Here is a 16,932-nt window from a genome sequence, read left to right on the forward strand (position 1 = left end):
CTTTCAGCTTGGTTCTGCTCTCCTGATCTCTGAAAGCTGGCACAGGGAGGAGATCAGCTTTATATATTTTCTGCCTGTGTATTTATCTTCTGCATTCTCAAGTGATTATTTCAGGTCCAGTTTCTCAAATGATTTCATTAGCAGAATAAGAACCAATTCTCAAGTGTAATTGAGTTGCCACTGTGTCAAGAAGCCAATGGATGTCACTTCATCAAGGTCATCAAGCCCATTTCATGTAATCAAAGGAACATCTGTACTATCTAATTAGTCCAAAGAATTCAAGTACTGCCACAATAACAACGTATTACAGATTTATAATATGGAAGACTAAAAGGCACACATTATAAGTGTCCAGCAGGGTGAAAACCAACCCCAAACCATGTGATGTCAGAGGAATTACCAATGCCTTATAGTGTTGCAACTGGAAAAAATTTGAACAGTGAGATTCTTGTGTAGTTGAATGTACCTCAAGCTGCAGAGAAATACAAAACCTGTATAAGGAAAGCATAACTGTTTGACAAACAAGATAAATCAGACTAAAAATCCTTAAAAAAAACTTCCCCCAGGAAAATATATCCCAAGTCCAGTTTCCAGTCTTTTACAATATAGTGGGAAAGGTAGAGATGCATGGATATTTTAGGTGAGAAACTTCTTTGTGTCTCCTAAAGGCACCCTAGTGGGAGCTTGAGAACTGGGATTTATATTGTATCAGTAAGGTACACGCCTCCATTTAACCCTCTCCGTGAAGTTTAGGAAAAAGAAGATACCTCAGTGTTTGATGCTAGGCCTCTAACCCTTCAGAGCACTCCAGGGATGCTTCAGTGCTAATTGAAGGTATCTGAAGGGTACTTTCATTTTTTTCATGGAATTGAGCTTTAAATGAGAAGATGGAGTCGGCTTGGATAAATATTTATGCTGTGCACTAGCATATGGTGTTTTTGAAGCAGATGCTATTCAGTCTTAGAATTCTTATCTTATACCAACATGTTACTGATTGTAGAAAAGCATAAATTACATGAGTTGCCATCTGTTTTCAATTACAGCATGAAAACACTGAGGCAGGTTGGGATTTTCCTTTAGCTGTGTTATCAGCTCGCTGCCGAATTCGATAATTACATTAGAGTGAGTTGAGAATGGATGTATTTGGTAATATGAGCACTCAGAAAAAGTTGCTGACAAACTGCTTTCATAGCTTGTCCATAAATAGAGAAGTAGCAGAGCTAAACATGCATAGCACTACCCACAATGAATGCCACTGCTGTAGGGCTTGAATATAAATGTATATATAAGTTTCAAACATGTCTCTGTAAGTGCTTCATTTTCTGATAGTATTTAATGATAAACTATAATATAAAGGTCCATTCTCCTCCACAGAAATGTGGAAGCTGTATTCAAGCATCTGTGACTTTAGAAAATCTAATTTTGAGAAAATCTAATTTTTTACCATAAAATCAGTCTGATTTTGCAAAACCAAAGAAAATTCAAAGATGGTTTAACTCTGTCTTTCATTTTATGCAGCAATAAGCAGGACCTGAGATTTTATCTGCTATTATCCATCACAGAGATTGGAAAGTGAACAAAGTAGGGTAGATTTAGCCTCGAACATCATTGAGATAATGCTTGAGAAGAGTGGTTGTTACATTACAGAATCAAAGAATGGGTCTTGTTGGAAGGGACCGCAGGGCGTCATCTGGTCCAACCTCCCAGCTCAAGCAGGGTCATCCTGGAGCACACTGCACAGGACATGCCCATCCACTAAGGGGGATTCCACAGGCTCCCTGGTCAATCTGTTCAGTACACGATCACTGCACAGTACAAAAATCCTTCCTTGTGTTCAAGTGGAGCTTCCTGTGCTTCAGTTTTTGCATGTTGCCTCTTGTCCTATTGCTTGGAACCACTGATAAGATCCTGGCCCATCTTCTTGGTACCCTCCATTTAGATAGACATTAATGAGATTCTCTTTCAGTCGTCTCTTCTTGAGGCTAAACAGGCCCAGTTCTCTCAACCTTTCATTGTAAGATTCTCCATACCCTTGACTGACTTTGTAGCCCTCCACTCAACCCACTCAATTTTTTCCATGTCTCTCTTGCACTGAGGAGCCCAGAACTAGACACAGCACTCCAGATGTGCCTCACTAGGGCAGAGTAGAGAGGCAGGATCACCTCCCTTGACCTGCTGGCAATGCTTTTTCTAATGCACCCCAGGATACCATTGTCCTTCTTGGCCACAGGGGCACACTGCTGGCTCATGGGCAGTTTGTTGTCCACCAGGACCCCCATTTCCTTCCCTGCAGAGCTGTTTTCCAGCAGGTTGTCCCCCACCCTGTACTGGTGTATGGGGTTGTTCCTCCCAAGGTGCAGAACCAGGGCATTAGGACATGTTAAGACCATAGAAATGGGGAACAAAATATTGAGCAGTTTGGATGGCTTTTTCATTATTATTTATTTAATCCTTAGTGGTAATCTTTCTAAAAGACTCTAAAGAAAACATTAGTAAGGCTAGTCAGTAGCATAATGATTCAACAGAAGTTGGAAGGGATCAAATATTTGTGAATGTGAAAATACTCGGCTCTGCCACCAACATGAAAAATGAGATCTTGGCTGGTTGTCCTTGACAACTTTTTAACATGTACAGCACTTGCAGTGCTTTCCTGATCAGTGAATGAATCTATGCCTGGGTGTTCCTGCTCTGTGTCTGCCTTTTCTTCTTGGTCTGTGGTCATCATTTGCTCAAGTGATGCTGGTGAGCTGTGGTGATGCCTCCTTAACTGTCCCAGGGCTTCCACTTTCCCTGTGTGTATTTAATTACACTCAATGAGCAGTTCGCAAATTTTTAGAGTGAATCTTTTTTACCAATTTCATATAGATTGGACCTACCCTAAAACCATGTTACTCTTACTATACTGGGATTAATGCCATGAAAATTATCACAGTAACATGGTTCTGTGAGAACTGAGCAGAAGACTACATTGCACCCATCTCCTCTTGTCTGGGAGTCTTGTGAATTCAGCCCTCTCACCAAAGTAGAGGCTTCTCTAACTGAAGAAGAACATGGTTTGAAAGCTGCATTGTGTGTCACTGCCAGAACTTTGTTTAGTTGCCAGAAGGAGACAAGGTTTGGCAGATTTCTCCTTTGCTTTCATTACAGGCTACTACAAGTGCGACAACAGAGTCTTTATGTCCTTGACTATCCTTTGCATTAGCACAGTGTCTTTAAGTTGAATGAAACAGTGGAAGTTTTTTCCACTGGGAATCCCAGTGCAGGATTGGATATCTCTCTTTTTCCCCTTCACTGCACTAGCTATTCTGTCCATTTTATTCCTCCTCTATGTTGGAAGCCCTGTCATGGTTGAAGCTCTGTGTCAGGAGACTCTTACAGACACTGTTCCACTGGGCTGCTGGTGTTCCTGCCCCATGGTGGCCACAAGGAAGTCACAAATTAGATTTAGATTCTCCTCTTTTTCCTGTCACAAACCCTCTGTGCAATACTGACCATTTCTCACCAGAATTCTTGTGAAGTGGTTTGGGTTTAAACAGAGATGGAAAATGCCAGAAAATCTGACATATTCTCAAACATAACCAAAACATTTGATTAATAGATCCGTTTTGGCAGCTGTACAGATGAGTTTGCTAAAGTCTCTTTGTTTCCTTGTGGGAGCTCTGGTTCACAGCATCAGGTCCAGGTTTTCCAGTGTCAGAGCAGAGAATTTGCAGACTGGGCCCCATGACTCCCATGCAGCAATGTCACAGCTCCCCAGGTTTCAAACATCAGTTTATACAGCTCTTCTCTTTCTAAGTCATCCTTCTCCCTCTCCTGAAATTTGTGTTTGTATTAACTCCAGATACTTTCTTTGTGACATCCCAACCTGCCACCCCTGCCCGGGTTGTAGCTACTCTGCAGAGAGACACTTTCTATTTCCAATGCTACCACATTCCAGTCTCTGCTGATCTTTACAAAAATTCTCCTGGTTTGCTCCATTTTTCACTAACAATTCATTAGACTCTTAATTGTGGAATTTTAGTTCTTTTAAAGCCACGATAAAGCTCCTGTTAGCTTCTGACATGTCAGAATTTCATCCTGCATTCCTGCTTTTTTTTTGGTGATCTCCATTTTTTTCTGCTTATTTCCTTGGTTTGCCTTCCCTCTTTGTCCACAGAGTTGTATAGGGATAAGTTTGTTTTGAAGAAATCTATTCTGAAGCTATTTTGGAAAGTTAAGCAAACCCCACTCTTGTACACAAGCCTCAGAGTACACAGCCAGTACCAGGCAGTTGGGTCTGGGACAGTGCTTGCTTCAGCGGATCATGAGCCTCTGTTCTTCTGAGCCAGTGGACATAAAATTGACTAAAAATCATCCACCTTTGTTTTGTACTAGAGACCACGTGCTTGCTGTGACTATCTGGAAAACTTGGCATGTGAGAAGTCACACGCTGAGGTATGAGGGGAAAGACCCCCTCCCATGCAGTTGGGAGCATTGACGCAAACGTCACGCCAGCAGGATGTGAACTGCAAACTGCACACACAAAAGAAAACAGAAAAATTATTTTTATGATTCTCAGACCTGGTTTTGGACAACAGGATCCATGTTACTCACTACAGAGAAAGGAATTAAGACACTGGGAATTCCCAGGTGAAATATAAAAATAGTAAATTCAACTTTTTGAGTCAAAGTTTCACCTTTAACATCTTTTCCCCCACTGAACTTACAGGACACAGGTTTAACAAGGTTTTACTTGCTTATCCCAGACCCAAATTTTGGCCTACAGAGCAGTATCAGGTTTCCAATACCTCTGTGTGATTTTTCCTAAAGACCCTTAACAGAGGGAGTTTTACTGGCCAATAAAATAACTTTTTTTCCTCTTTACAACAACTGAAACCTTATGTGAGTACAGCAAGTTTCATAACATCTCAGAGCTCTTTTTTCTGCATTCACAGCGGTGTGCTTGACATTAGAATTGAACTTGTTTGTAGGCCAGACACCTAAAATGCTGTTGGGCAACAAGTGACCCACTGTACTTGTGTCTGTGTGTTGGCTCCTTCTCATCAATAGGAAATACAAATACAAAAAAAAAAATAAAAAAAAAAAATAAAAAAAAAAATCTGCAGGTTCATTATTGGAGGTCAGTGGATTTTCTACATTTAGTCACATTATTTTAATAAATGATAGTTTTAAAAATTCTTTTCAAGTAACCGGTGTTTTATGACAGTTTAACCCAGATATCTGAACACCCTGCCATTATGGAAGTGTTTTCTTGATTTTTCTTCCTGGAGTCTTACAGCTGTAACCATTCAGAAAGAGAGACAGCAACAGTGTAAAACAGGGCTGTGCTTGTGTTTTGATACAACTTCCAAGTTCCTCTGTGGTCTGCAGGCCATTGAAAAGGGAGATCTAGTGCCTGACAGAGCAGCTGGGATCTCACCCATGCTGGAGCTGTCATAGGCTACTGCAGGTCACTCCCAGGTAGTCCAGGATCTCTAAAAAGACTACTGGCATCTGAAAAACTGATCTGCTTGAGTGTCTGTAAAAGAGACATAGAGTTGGAGGCCAATGCAGCAAAAAGCTGTCATTTTGAACTACTTTTGCTCTCAATGCTAATACAAAGTGTTTTGTATTACTTGGTTAATTGGAATACTCATTTCATGTGATGTCTTGGAGAGTTCCTCAGATGCTCTTGGTTTTACAAGTCCATGGCTATCTCAGCTCTCTTCCCTGAGCACTTCTAGGATGCTGCTGCTGCCCAGCTGCTGCTCTACTGACTCTCGCATGCACTTCTCCATCTCTGCGTCTCTTTTCTTGTTGCTGCTCAAGACACAAAGCGGCTTCCTTTCATGGTATAAGCAAATGGTTTGGGAAGCATGTTGCATTAAAGCCAAGGCTCTGTTTAGCTAGCCAAACACATGGAAAAACAATTGCACTTTTGTCTGTGGAAACAGAGAGCAGCTGTTTGTCTCAAACAACACAGACTATTCCTGCTCATGACACGCTGGATACTGTGCAGAGTGCACAGGGTGCTGAGGGTGCCTTGTGTGAGTCTGTCTGCCCCTGTAATTCCCTTGCTCACACTTAGTGACTGCTGTTAACCATTATGGGACTTAATTGAACTACAGTTCAGCATAATTATATTTGACCATGTAAATAAACAGATACATAAAGTTCTTTATTCATTATGTGCAGTTTTGTTTTATCTAATATAGTTTAATTACAGATATACCAGGAAAAAAAAAGATACCAAAAGGTCAACCGAAGCATTGAAAGACATTTCTAAGCTTAGACTCTGTTCTTCTGGCACTGATGCAGTACTTTACCCAGAGCCATCTTTATCCATTCAAGTTATTTAACATTTTCAGAACTGTTCTATGGTAGGTATCAAGTTGCACTATACAATAAAAATGCTTATAAAGTTAGACATGCAGTCACTGGTTTGCTTTCCTGATGTGGCCCAGCCTTGGCCCAGCTTTACCTGTGGGTATTTCTCGCTGGGAATCACATTAAGTCAGTGATTTTACACACCAATTCCCAATTAGGGCCATGGAAAGCAGTGACCTATATTCCCCTACTCCATATTTATGGATGGTTTGTGTTTCAGGGTATTAGGTTCTTATGTTATTACTCTCCAGATATGTACAGATAGCGTTAATTTACCTTCGTGAATAATTCCTGTTTGCTGTGTCAACATTTGCCTGATCACTCAGGAGCTCTGTCAGCGAAGCTGCACTGCTTGCAGAGCTGACACTCGTGCAGCCCAAAAGACTTGCACTCCAAAGCAAGAGTTATTCTCATGGGCTCTTGGTCGGCTCTTTTCCTCCTCTAATTTGTCCACTCTCTTTGTGGGGTGTGCTTAGCAATGGTTTAATTCTCTTCCTGGTGAAGAAAAAAGGACTTGAATTCCCCCAGATTCCCATCATTTGGAAGGAAGGAAGGGAGGGAGAGATTATCTGAACCAATGATGATGCCCTTGAAAATCTATGACTTTTTATATTATGTGACTTACTGTATTATGTTATAAAATAGATATTACTTTTTACCTGCTCTTTTTTTTTTCTTTGTATTATGCAGTTTATAGATTATGTTTATGATTATGATTCCCATTGGGTTTTTTTTAGTTGGAGACCAATTTGTTTGGAAAACTATAAAAAATCCAGCCTCTTTTTTAAAAATGAAAGAAGTATATAATACGTATATAATGGAAGTGTGTAACAAAGCCTAGCTCAGGAAAACCATCCACATCACTCTGCAGTCACAGACCAAGATGGAGCACAAGAATTATGAACTTACATTTTAATTCTGTAAATGGAGTTCATTTTCTCTGCTATGAGTTTTACTGTGCTCTGCTGGTACCCTAGACCCCTGATGGAATAGTAGGCCAGCTTCACAGTGGCGTGAAGAATGAACAAGAAACACATCTCTCTCGAGACAAAATATTTTTTATGCAAAGCCTGGATACTTGCCTACTCCCACACCACCCACTCTACAGCCAATTACACTTTTGCTAGAGATATTTACAGAACTGAACACACATCTGCAATATATTCTGTTCCATCCAGTAACCTCAGTTATGGAGGAATGGCCGTGGTATGATTTTTTAACCTTCCAGCGACATCTCATTGGTTGTGAATTGTGAGGCTCCAGTTTTACTTTACTAATCCTATCAAGACTTCATGAACTCTTAAAAAAAACAAAGATAAAAATCTAACTGGAAACATTATTTTTAGGACCTCTGATTTTCATCTCTTTTCCTCATTCCATTGTGACAGTGTAAAGCTTAACAGAGTGAGAGCAAAAAATTCAGTGCTGCCTGTGTTTGCTTTATGTGGAAGTTAGGTCTTAGGCACTTCTGTGGTACCACTTTCAACATCTCTGTAGCCTGGGCTCTTGCTGAGCATGGGGATTCCTTCATTTTATGGCTATGGGTGACCTATTAAAATAGAAGAAATCCTGTATCAGCATCAATGCAGCCTCTGTGTCTAAGTGTGTAAAAGAAGCTGAGCTCTGAGCTCTGCACTCTTTCTCCTCCATTCTTCTCCTGCCCCAGATTTCTCTGCACTTGTTCATGGTACCATAACATCCATCTTGCCCTTGATTTCACTGGAACTTAAAGTTACCTGAAAACTTAAGGCTGCAGTTTACTGGTCTAAATGTAATCTCTGCTTATACTTCTTCCTCTTCTCAAGAAGGTTGATCCTATTTTCACCTCATTTTCATCTCCCTTTTTCACTTTGCCTCCAACCACATATGTATCTATTGCCTCCTTCCTCCATCCATGTCAGGCACATCAAGGAACTTACTTTGCCTGGAGACAAGTCCTTTCATTTATTTATTTTTGCTGGCAGGGGATGAAAAGGATGAAAAGGGAGCGGTGCCTGGCTTTGGTGTGCTGCTCCCAGAGCCTGCACAAAGGGACAGGAGCACCTCTTGGGACTGCAGGAACCGAGTCCTGCTATGAACCTTCCTCCCCTTTGAAAGGGGTTTGATAGCTGGATCCAGACTCCTTGGCAATTCAGATTGAGTGTGTCCTTTTCTGTGAGCAGAAAGAGTTGTGAGGTTCCAAATCAGATTACTTATCCAGGTTTTAATAAACAAGCACTTTTTTTCCACATTTCTTTTAAAAGTAAAATTATCTTTTTACACCCTAAAGAGAGGGAAACCTCATTGTCACTAAGGGTTTTGTATACAAACCCATGATGTGGTGTGTGAGGTAGAAAGTAACGATGTGGTAATTGGCTGGGAAGATTTATTTAACAGATCTAACAACTGGCAGGGCAGACCTGTGTGGTAATCCACTTGTAAACAGCTCCTTTCTAGTTGGTAACAGCAGACGGTGTTTTTTTGTTCCTTTCTGACAAAATAACAGTCTTAAATGGAAGTGTTTGCTTTCAGTCATTTCTCAACTCTTTCATATTTCATATTTAAATTAGATTTTAAAAAATGATGTCTTGATTTCCATCTGTTTGCTCGGAGGGCAGTGGTCCTTGGGAGTCAGGAGTGGGAGGAATGGTTCCCAGCATCTGCAGAGGAGCAAGGGGCGTGCAAGGGGGAAGGGATCCAATTGGAGAGATACCTCTTCTTTTAAAATGTTGGAAGCTTGGATGTCCCCTTCCTCATTTAGAAAGCTGGAAAGCTGTGTTTCAGATGTTTTGTTCTTGTAGCACCTAAGCCTTGCCCAAATATTGCTGAAATCTGTCAGCAAAACAAGAAAAGCCAAACCAGCTGTATTGACTCTTGAAACAAGCAGTGGTAAAGGCTGTTTTATGTTTTGTTTTGCTTTGCTTTGCTTTGCTTATTCCTTCCCAGTTTCAGGTGTTTAGTAACCTTCCCAGGTGGGAGCTGTGGCCATACCACAGGAGTCAACGAGTAAGTTTTCAATTTTAGAATGGCCCAGAGGTTTTAAAGGTATCTAAAGTGTGAAAAGTTAGATTTGTTTGGTATCCTGCTGATGACATCTCCAAGTCACTGGCAATTGCAGAATGTTAACCCTACAGCCCTGATTTCATGGATGCCCATAAGTTCTTACTGACAGCATGGCCTGATATTTAATACAATCAGGATCTTGTGGGTCTCTCATGCACACAGAAGACAGATGGCTTTGCTAACCACATGTGAAAGACTTTCCTCTGGAAGATCACAGTGAATTTCAGAATGCCTTAATGAAACAATTACAAGTTTGAGCTATTCAAACCTCCCAGATGATCCTTGTCCCTCCCAGATTAGTAGGACATGAAAAAAGCATTTATTTATAATTATTGAGGGTATCTGTAGAACACAAATGTAAGCAGGCTGTCTCTGTAATGGATTTAATTTTAATCTTCATTAACAAGAAGAAAAGCAAAAATACTACCATTGGGATATACTTTTCTTTTTGAAACACTTAAATTGTCAATTCTGATATTCTACTCTATAAAATAGTCAAAATACAGTTTTGTTTGAACAGCTCTGAAAGAATTTATACTTAGGAACTTTTATATTTGCTCTTAGGAAAATTGCTGAAGAACTTTCCAAGGTTGAAAATAACTCCTACATTTGCCCTAATTCATAATTTTTACATGATGCTAGCGAGGTTTAAAAAAAACCAAACAAGCAAAAAAAGAGACTAAAAAAAAAAACAATACATTTATTCATGCATTTTGGGAATGTTTTGTCTTAAAGTAAAAATGATCTGTGTGACTTTGGCTTCACATCAGATGATAAGAAGAAATAGTAGTCAAGGAAGCATGTCTCAAACTATCCAAATGTATGGAAATCACTGTGGATACAAATGATGAACAGAGCAAAGGGTTAAATATAGTCTGTCTCCTGCTGGATGACTGAGCCAGACTTGTTTCAGACACAGCTTTCCCAACAATGGCTTGTTTCTGTGCAATGTGCTAATAACTTCTGAGCTACCTTGGTCTCAAAGGGATGTGCTTTGCTGCAGAACGTGGGCCTGCTTTGAGCTGTCAGCTGCTAGAAATCTGTTTCAGATCCACACAGAGTCCAGGAGTGAAGGCCTGGCTGCTCCAGGGTGAAAAGATTAGTGTAAGACTGGATTTCACACTCTCTCCAGCATTTTTTAATATTTTCGTTCATACAGTTGCCATGTGTACAGTAATATTCACACCTTCAGTGGAAATTAACTGGTGGCAGTGTTTTCAGCATCTCTTTATGCTCTTAATTGTTGATGCCAGAGCTACTATCAGTACCAAACAGCCCATCAAACCTTTTTGTTTTCTTGACTGTGTTGTTGTTGAAGGAGAAAACTCGAGTGTTCTGGCATAAACTTTGTGCTTTGCAGTTTTAGACCCTGGATATTCCCACTGTTGCCTAGATAATGGGGTAAAGTATCAGTACTGCTAAAAACTGTCTTTTGCCACTATCTTTACTGTGTCATTGCATAATCTAGCCTTGAATTTGAGAATTTTAAGTCTGCATTATATTTGGTGGCATTGATTGCTCTGGTACCTATTTGATCGGCAATTTTAGTAGTGTTTGTTCTTTCTTAAAGAGTAGTTAACAAACAAAACACCAAAAAACCACTAAAATGCCACAGTCAATCAAGCAGTCAAACAAATGAACAAAAAAAGCAGAGTGGATGCCAGACACTGATACTGTCCAGGCACTGAAATGTAAATTATAAATCCTTTATAATGCACATATATGAGATTAGCACCTCACCCCCCAGCTGCTGGAGTGGGGCACACACATTTGCTGCTGTGGAAAATCCCCCCACTGTCCCCACGTTGCCTTGTGGCAGTTGTATTATTCTTCATCTGGTCAGCTGTTTTTTAAAAATTTATCTCAAAGTGGCCATGTAATCATGGTCTTATCCTACTGTTTTCAGATATATTATCTGTTGAATGTGCATGGCCCTTACTTGCTTTGTACCAGGGATGAACAGCTGGAGTCATCGTATCTATAAATTTAAATGTCTCTTTAGGGCTGCCCAGAACAGCAATGATCACTTAAGTCAAAGTCTGCAGTAGGAATGTCCACCTCTTCATAAACTTTCACAACACCCTTCTAAAAAGTGTGCCTAGAAAAAGAACATTTTTAAAGGATTTTTTAACATATTACATTCAAAAAAGTCCAACAAGCAAGGCTTGGCTTCGCTCGGAGAGCTAACTAAAGCCTACAGTGCAAACAGCATCTGAATATCCAAGGATCTAGGCTAGCTGCCTCTCCTCTAAGAACATTCCTGTAGCATTTATAAATATTAAGGTCATCCTGAGGCAGAACAAACAAAGAATTCGTGACAGGTATGCAATGTTTTTATTTAATGATTGGCTTTAAGGTAGTTGCGCAATTCCACACCCATGCCTGCAGCCAGTCTCTTAGAAGGATCCCACAGTCATCCTCATCTCGGCTCCTGATCAACACCAGCTCAGCTGTCCAGCCCTGGTGCAAGCAGCCTCCTGCGAGGGAAGGGGCTGTGGTTTGGCCAGCAGGCAGTTATCCCAGCAGGAAAATCAAGGGGTGTGGATGTACATCTGCAGGGCAGCTTGGCAAGACTGAGGAGGGGCAGGCAGCCAAAGATTGCCGTGGAGGAAAGAGCAATTACCAGTGAGGGGGAGGAAGGGTTGTACAGTTCCAAGTACAGCACAACCCTGATTTTGGCCAGTAAATGTTACGGTAATGAATTATTCTCGCCTCTTCTTGCCATCTTCAGTCTCATGATAAATGGCATGACGAATCTTTGCTAACTTCTTTTAATGACAGGCTCCCAGATCCTATTTGTTCAAATATAAGCTCAAACTTGAAGTCTATCTTTTCATGGGGACACCTGGATTTGGTTAAACCTTCTGTATGCACCGTAGAAAACCCACAGAAAGACCTTTTCAGAAAGTGCAATTTCTGCTGTCCCTGCTTCCATGAGCTGCTGTTACCAATGGCGGGAAATTGAAATACTCAATGATAAATGCTTTTTGCTCTAATACTTAAATATTTGAAATCAGTTAAGGGAGGTTGGTTTGTTTTTTTTTTCATTTGAGTGTTACTTTATTTAACTATTATTAGTTCTGTGGTTTTTAGATCACCACATCCTGACTAACAAAATGGTCGGAATTTATTCTGAGCTGTGTCATTTCTTGAAGTCTAAGGGATAAAAAAAGGATGGCTATCTCTTGTCAAGCTCCTTGGAGAGTAATGAGGAAATGAGCAATAAAAGGTTCTTTGAGGCTCTTTTAACTGTAGTTTATCATCTATTATAGTTACTGATGTGTGGAAACCAACAGAAATATTTTACATGTTTGTAGTTACAAAGCCCTTAACAGCTGCAGCTATGAACTGAGCACTTACAGCTTTTTGAAATGTGTTTTTATAAATGTAACATTATATCATTGTGTTTTTGTAAATCAGTCTCCTTAAGAAAATTCCTGAAATAATAATACATGGGTTGACATATTCGGTCAGGGCTGGTGAGTGGGAGCTCCCTTGCTCTTTGCTTGTTTTTTAACTTTAGTAGAGCAATGCACAATATGAGCATTTTTGGGGCAGGATTGATAATGACTAAAATGCACAAAGCAGCACTGCATTTCATTTCCCCTCACTGGATGCAGTGCTGAAAAGGAAATCAGGATGGGGAGAAGAAAACTGAGTGAGTTGAGGGCAGTCAGCATGACAAAGGGCTCAGGACTGTGCAAACCTTCTCTTCAGCAGGACTGGAGGAGTGCAAATGGCTCCACATTTCTTCATTCCTGAGGGAGCCAGGCCTGGAATTTGCAGACTCAGTCCTCAGGAGCACTGGTCAAGCAATTACTGTGGAGAGAGTTTTCTACCCACAGGGTAGTTGCCTCTTCATTACCATCTCTGTTCCTCATGGCTCTTTTCCTGCAGTTTTAGGATGGGACTGTGCACTTCTGTGTATTGCCCTCCCCTCTTCATTTCTCTTTTAATTTAGCCTGGGTGGACTTCTTCCATCTAATCCTCTCCAGTGGGAATGATGAAACTAATAAGCCACGTGGATCCACTGCAAAGGAAGGCACGAAGGGGCTGTTGTCAGCCCATACGCATTGCTGGTTAATCGTACTGCCAAGGGCATATGGTAAAACAAACACATTGAGAATGCAGACATGTCAGCTCTTGTCTTCCACAAGAAATTCACTCTTTGGCATCCAGATAGCTGTTCACGTTGTGCCTGTACCATCTGCATTTACACCATTGCAGCCCTGCTGCAGGTGACTGGCTGGTCTGAGAGTCTGTTCCCCTGGCAGGGGCCTTCTCCAAAGGCCCCTGAGTGCCCACACATCCAATCAATCACATCCATCAATCCACACAGTCCAGCATGCAGATTTATCCATTGCACGCTTGCATGTGTGAACCTGGCCAAACATATCCCATGCATTGAGATTCCAGTAACTCAAGAAGTCTGAGAATATGCAATAGTAAAACAAAAATCAGCCATTCAATTTCCAAAAATTGCTTTAAGCCAGAAGAGACAATGTTGTTTCTGCAGGTCTGTTTTAAATCAACCCAAATACTATTTTAGAGCCAGAGCTATAATTCAGTAAAACTTGATACAATCTTGGAAAGCCATAGAAAGTATTAGGAAATCCACTGGAAGTTGAGACCTACAGATACTGCAATAATCTGCATTTTAAACTAAATAAATAGACATGCCTGTTAAATACTAACTGGACACACTGCAGAGGATGACCAGTTACCTTTTCAACAAAAATACTTAAAATTTAGGAGGCTTTGTCTGCATGCAAAAACTGAACCATTTTCCCAATGCTACTTGCAGCTGAAATATTCATATATAGGAAAGATTACTGCCATGGGAGTTTATTCAGTTGTATCACTGATTGCTATATTTTAGTGATCAGTTAGGCTACCAATAAGGCTACTTTCATGATTTTCAGCTCTGCAGAGAAGTTGTTAGGGTAAGGAGTAAGGTGCAAGAGTCTACCTCCCCTTCAGGGGCTGCTGCTGCCACTCTTCCAGTGCAGAGGCTCTAAGAAGCAGAGATTAAAGCCATCAGTGACCTTTTATATGAAATGTTACATTTTTGGATTGGGTTTGCTTCCTCTGTAATTTTTCTTAAATTGATAGCTACATTCTGTCCATTTTGCAGAAATACAAATTGAGTTTTACCGCACATTTTACTTGAGAGGCAAGTTAGTTGGCACACATAAGTTAAGTGACTTGGTATGTGAGAAAATCTGCTTTAGAGCTAGCATTGGGGGACACCAGAGCTGCTTCCCACCTTTCCTGCATCCATTTCTGTCTTGTGCTTCTGCCTAAATAGGAAAAATGAAAAATCATAGGCTGATAGAATTGTTACTGCTGGAAAAGACCAGTTGGTCTAATAGCCAGCCATTAATCTGACGCTGCTGTGTTCACCACTAAACCATATTCCCAGGTGCCACATCCACATGGGATTTTTAACACTTGCATGGATGGTGGTTCTATCACTTCCCTGGGCAGCCTGTTCCAATGTCTGACCACCTGTTCTGTGAAGAAATTTTTTCTCATCACAGAATAAAATAGTTTGGAAAAGACTTCTGAGATCATTTTGTCAAAGCTATGACCAAACACCATCATGTCAACTAGACCTGGCACTAACCCTGGTGCAACCTGAGGCTGTTTCCTCTTGTCCTGTTTGCTACCTTGGAGAAGAGAAGAGGCTGACCCCCACCTGGCTACAGCCTCCTTTCAGGGAGTTGTAGAGAGTGATAAAGTCTCCCCGGAGCTTCCTTTCCCCCAGGCTAAACACCCAAAGCTCCCTCAGCCAATCCTCATCAGACTTGTGCTCCAGACCCTTCCCCAGCTCCATTGCCCTTCTCTGGACACACTCCAGCCCCTCAGTGTCCTTTTTGTAGTGAGAGGCCCAGAACTGGACACAGCACTCGAGGTGTGGCCTCACCAGTGCTGAGCACAGGGGGTCAATCCCTGCCCTGGTCCTGCTGGCCACACTGTTCCTGATCCAGGCCAGGATGCCACTGGCCTTCTTGGCCACCTGGGCACACACTGGCTCATGTTCAGCCACTGTTGACCAGCACCCCCAGGGCCTTTTCCAAGGGCAGCTTTCCAGCTGTTCCCCAGCCTGCATGGGGTTGTTGTGACCCAAGTGCAGGACCCAGGACTTGGCCTTGTTGAATCTCATAAAATTGACCCCAACCCATTGATCCAGTGTATCCATATGAAATAAAGCATGACAGTTTCTGGTGATGCTTGTTTCTTAGCTTCTTTGTTACAGATTCAAGGTGACTTACAGGTAAGATAGCCTTCTAGTGAATGTATTGTTTCCATCAAAACATCAGGGTGATATTATTATTCACTTAGGCTCCATATTTTTATCATTAAAAATACAGATCTAGACACAACACACATTTTTCAACCTTTTTTACCAAACACTGTAATGTTATGATTAGATGCAGAGAAGGCTTAATGTCTTTGAGGAATCAGTATTTATCTTTCATTTCCTGCAATTTTTACAATGTTGATGTGACTTTTTCTCTGTTTAAGTATTTTAAGATGTACAGTGATGTTGGTCAGTATATTTCTATCAAGACTATTTTGCTTGAAAATGGTCTATAATCATACAAAACCTCCAATGTTTGTATTTGGTACAGCTTTTACAGACAAAATACTAGCATATTTGAAATTAATTAATAAGCTATACTTGGTGAAGGAAATTAAAACCAGTCACATGGCAGTGGCATTTTAATCTGTCCTAGTACTGACTTCATTTTGCATGATATTATTTCTTAAAATTTGGATCCATTTGGTTCATGTTATACCATTGGAGGTTTTGGCACTGAATCTAGTGAAGGCATCATCCAACCTCACCCTGAGCCTGGAAACATGGTGCATATTTTTTCTGTGATTATCAGTAGCTGATTAAAATTTCAAAGAAAGCATTTAAGACAATCTAAAGATAATAGACTGCAGTAGCCAGAGCTATCTTTAAAGAATCATAGAATGGTTTGTAGGTTGGAAGGGACTTTGAAGATCATCTTGTTCCTACTCCCCTGCTGTCAACAAGAACACCTTTTACTAGGCCAGATTTCTGAAAGCTCCATCCAACCTGGCCTTAAACAGTTCCAGGGATGGGGCATCCACAGCTTCTCCAAGCAGCCTGTGCCAGTTCCTCACCACACTCATAGTAAAGTATTTCTTCCTAATATATAATCCAAACCAACTCGATTCCATCTCAAAGCCTTTCCCCCTTGGCCTGTCACTCCAGGCCCTTGTGAAAATAGTCTCTCTCCATCTTCCTTGTAGGCTCCTTGTACTCATGAACACACGTAATCACAGAACAATTACATGCAGGTGCTTTTACTGAAGTGTGCGGGAACTAGGGGTATCAACAACCCAAATCTAGCTCCATCATCTTTGTTCAAAGTGCACATATTTATACAATTTCAGCTGTAGCAGTAATCACTATAACAACCTTATCAATATTGCTTCATTAAACCTTATCAATATTGCTTCATAAGAGCATAGCCCGAGCTTGTACGA

The 16,932-nt window shown here is 40.9% G+C and overlaps 1 protein-coding gene across 5 annotated transcripts in view; it reads left to right on the forward strand.

Annotated features, from left to right (window-relative positions):
- Nucleotides 1–16,932, forward strand: part of DEPTOR (DEP domain containing MTOR interacting protein) — an 81,356-nt gene that overhangs the window by 57,185 nt on the left and 7,239 nt on the right. The window lies entirely within an intron of this gene.

Source organism: Parus major, chromosome 2, assembly GCF_001522545.3.
Source record: "Parus major isolate Abel chromosome 2, Parus_major1.1, whole genome shotgun sequence".
Taxonomy (NCBI): Eukaryota; Metazoa; Chordata; class Aves; order Passeriformes; family Paridae; genus Parus; species Parus major.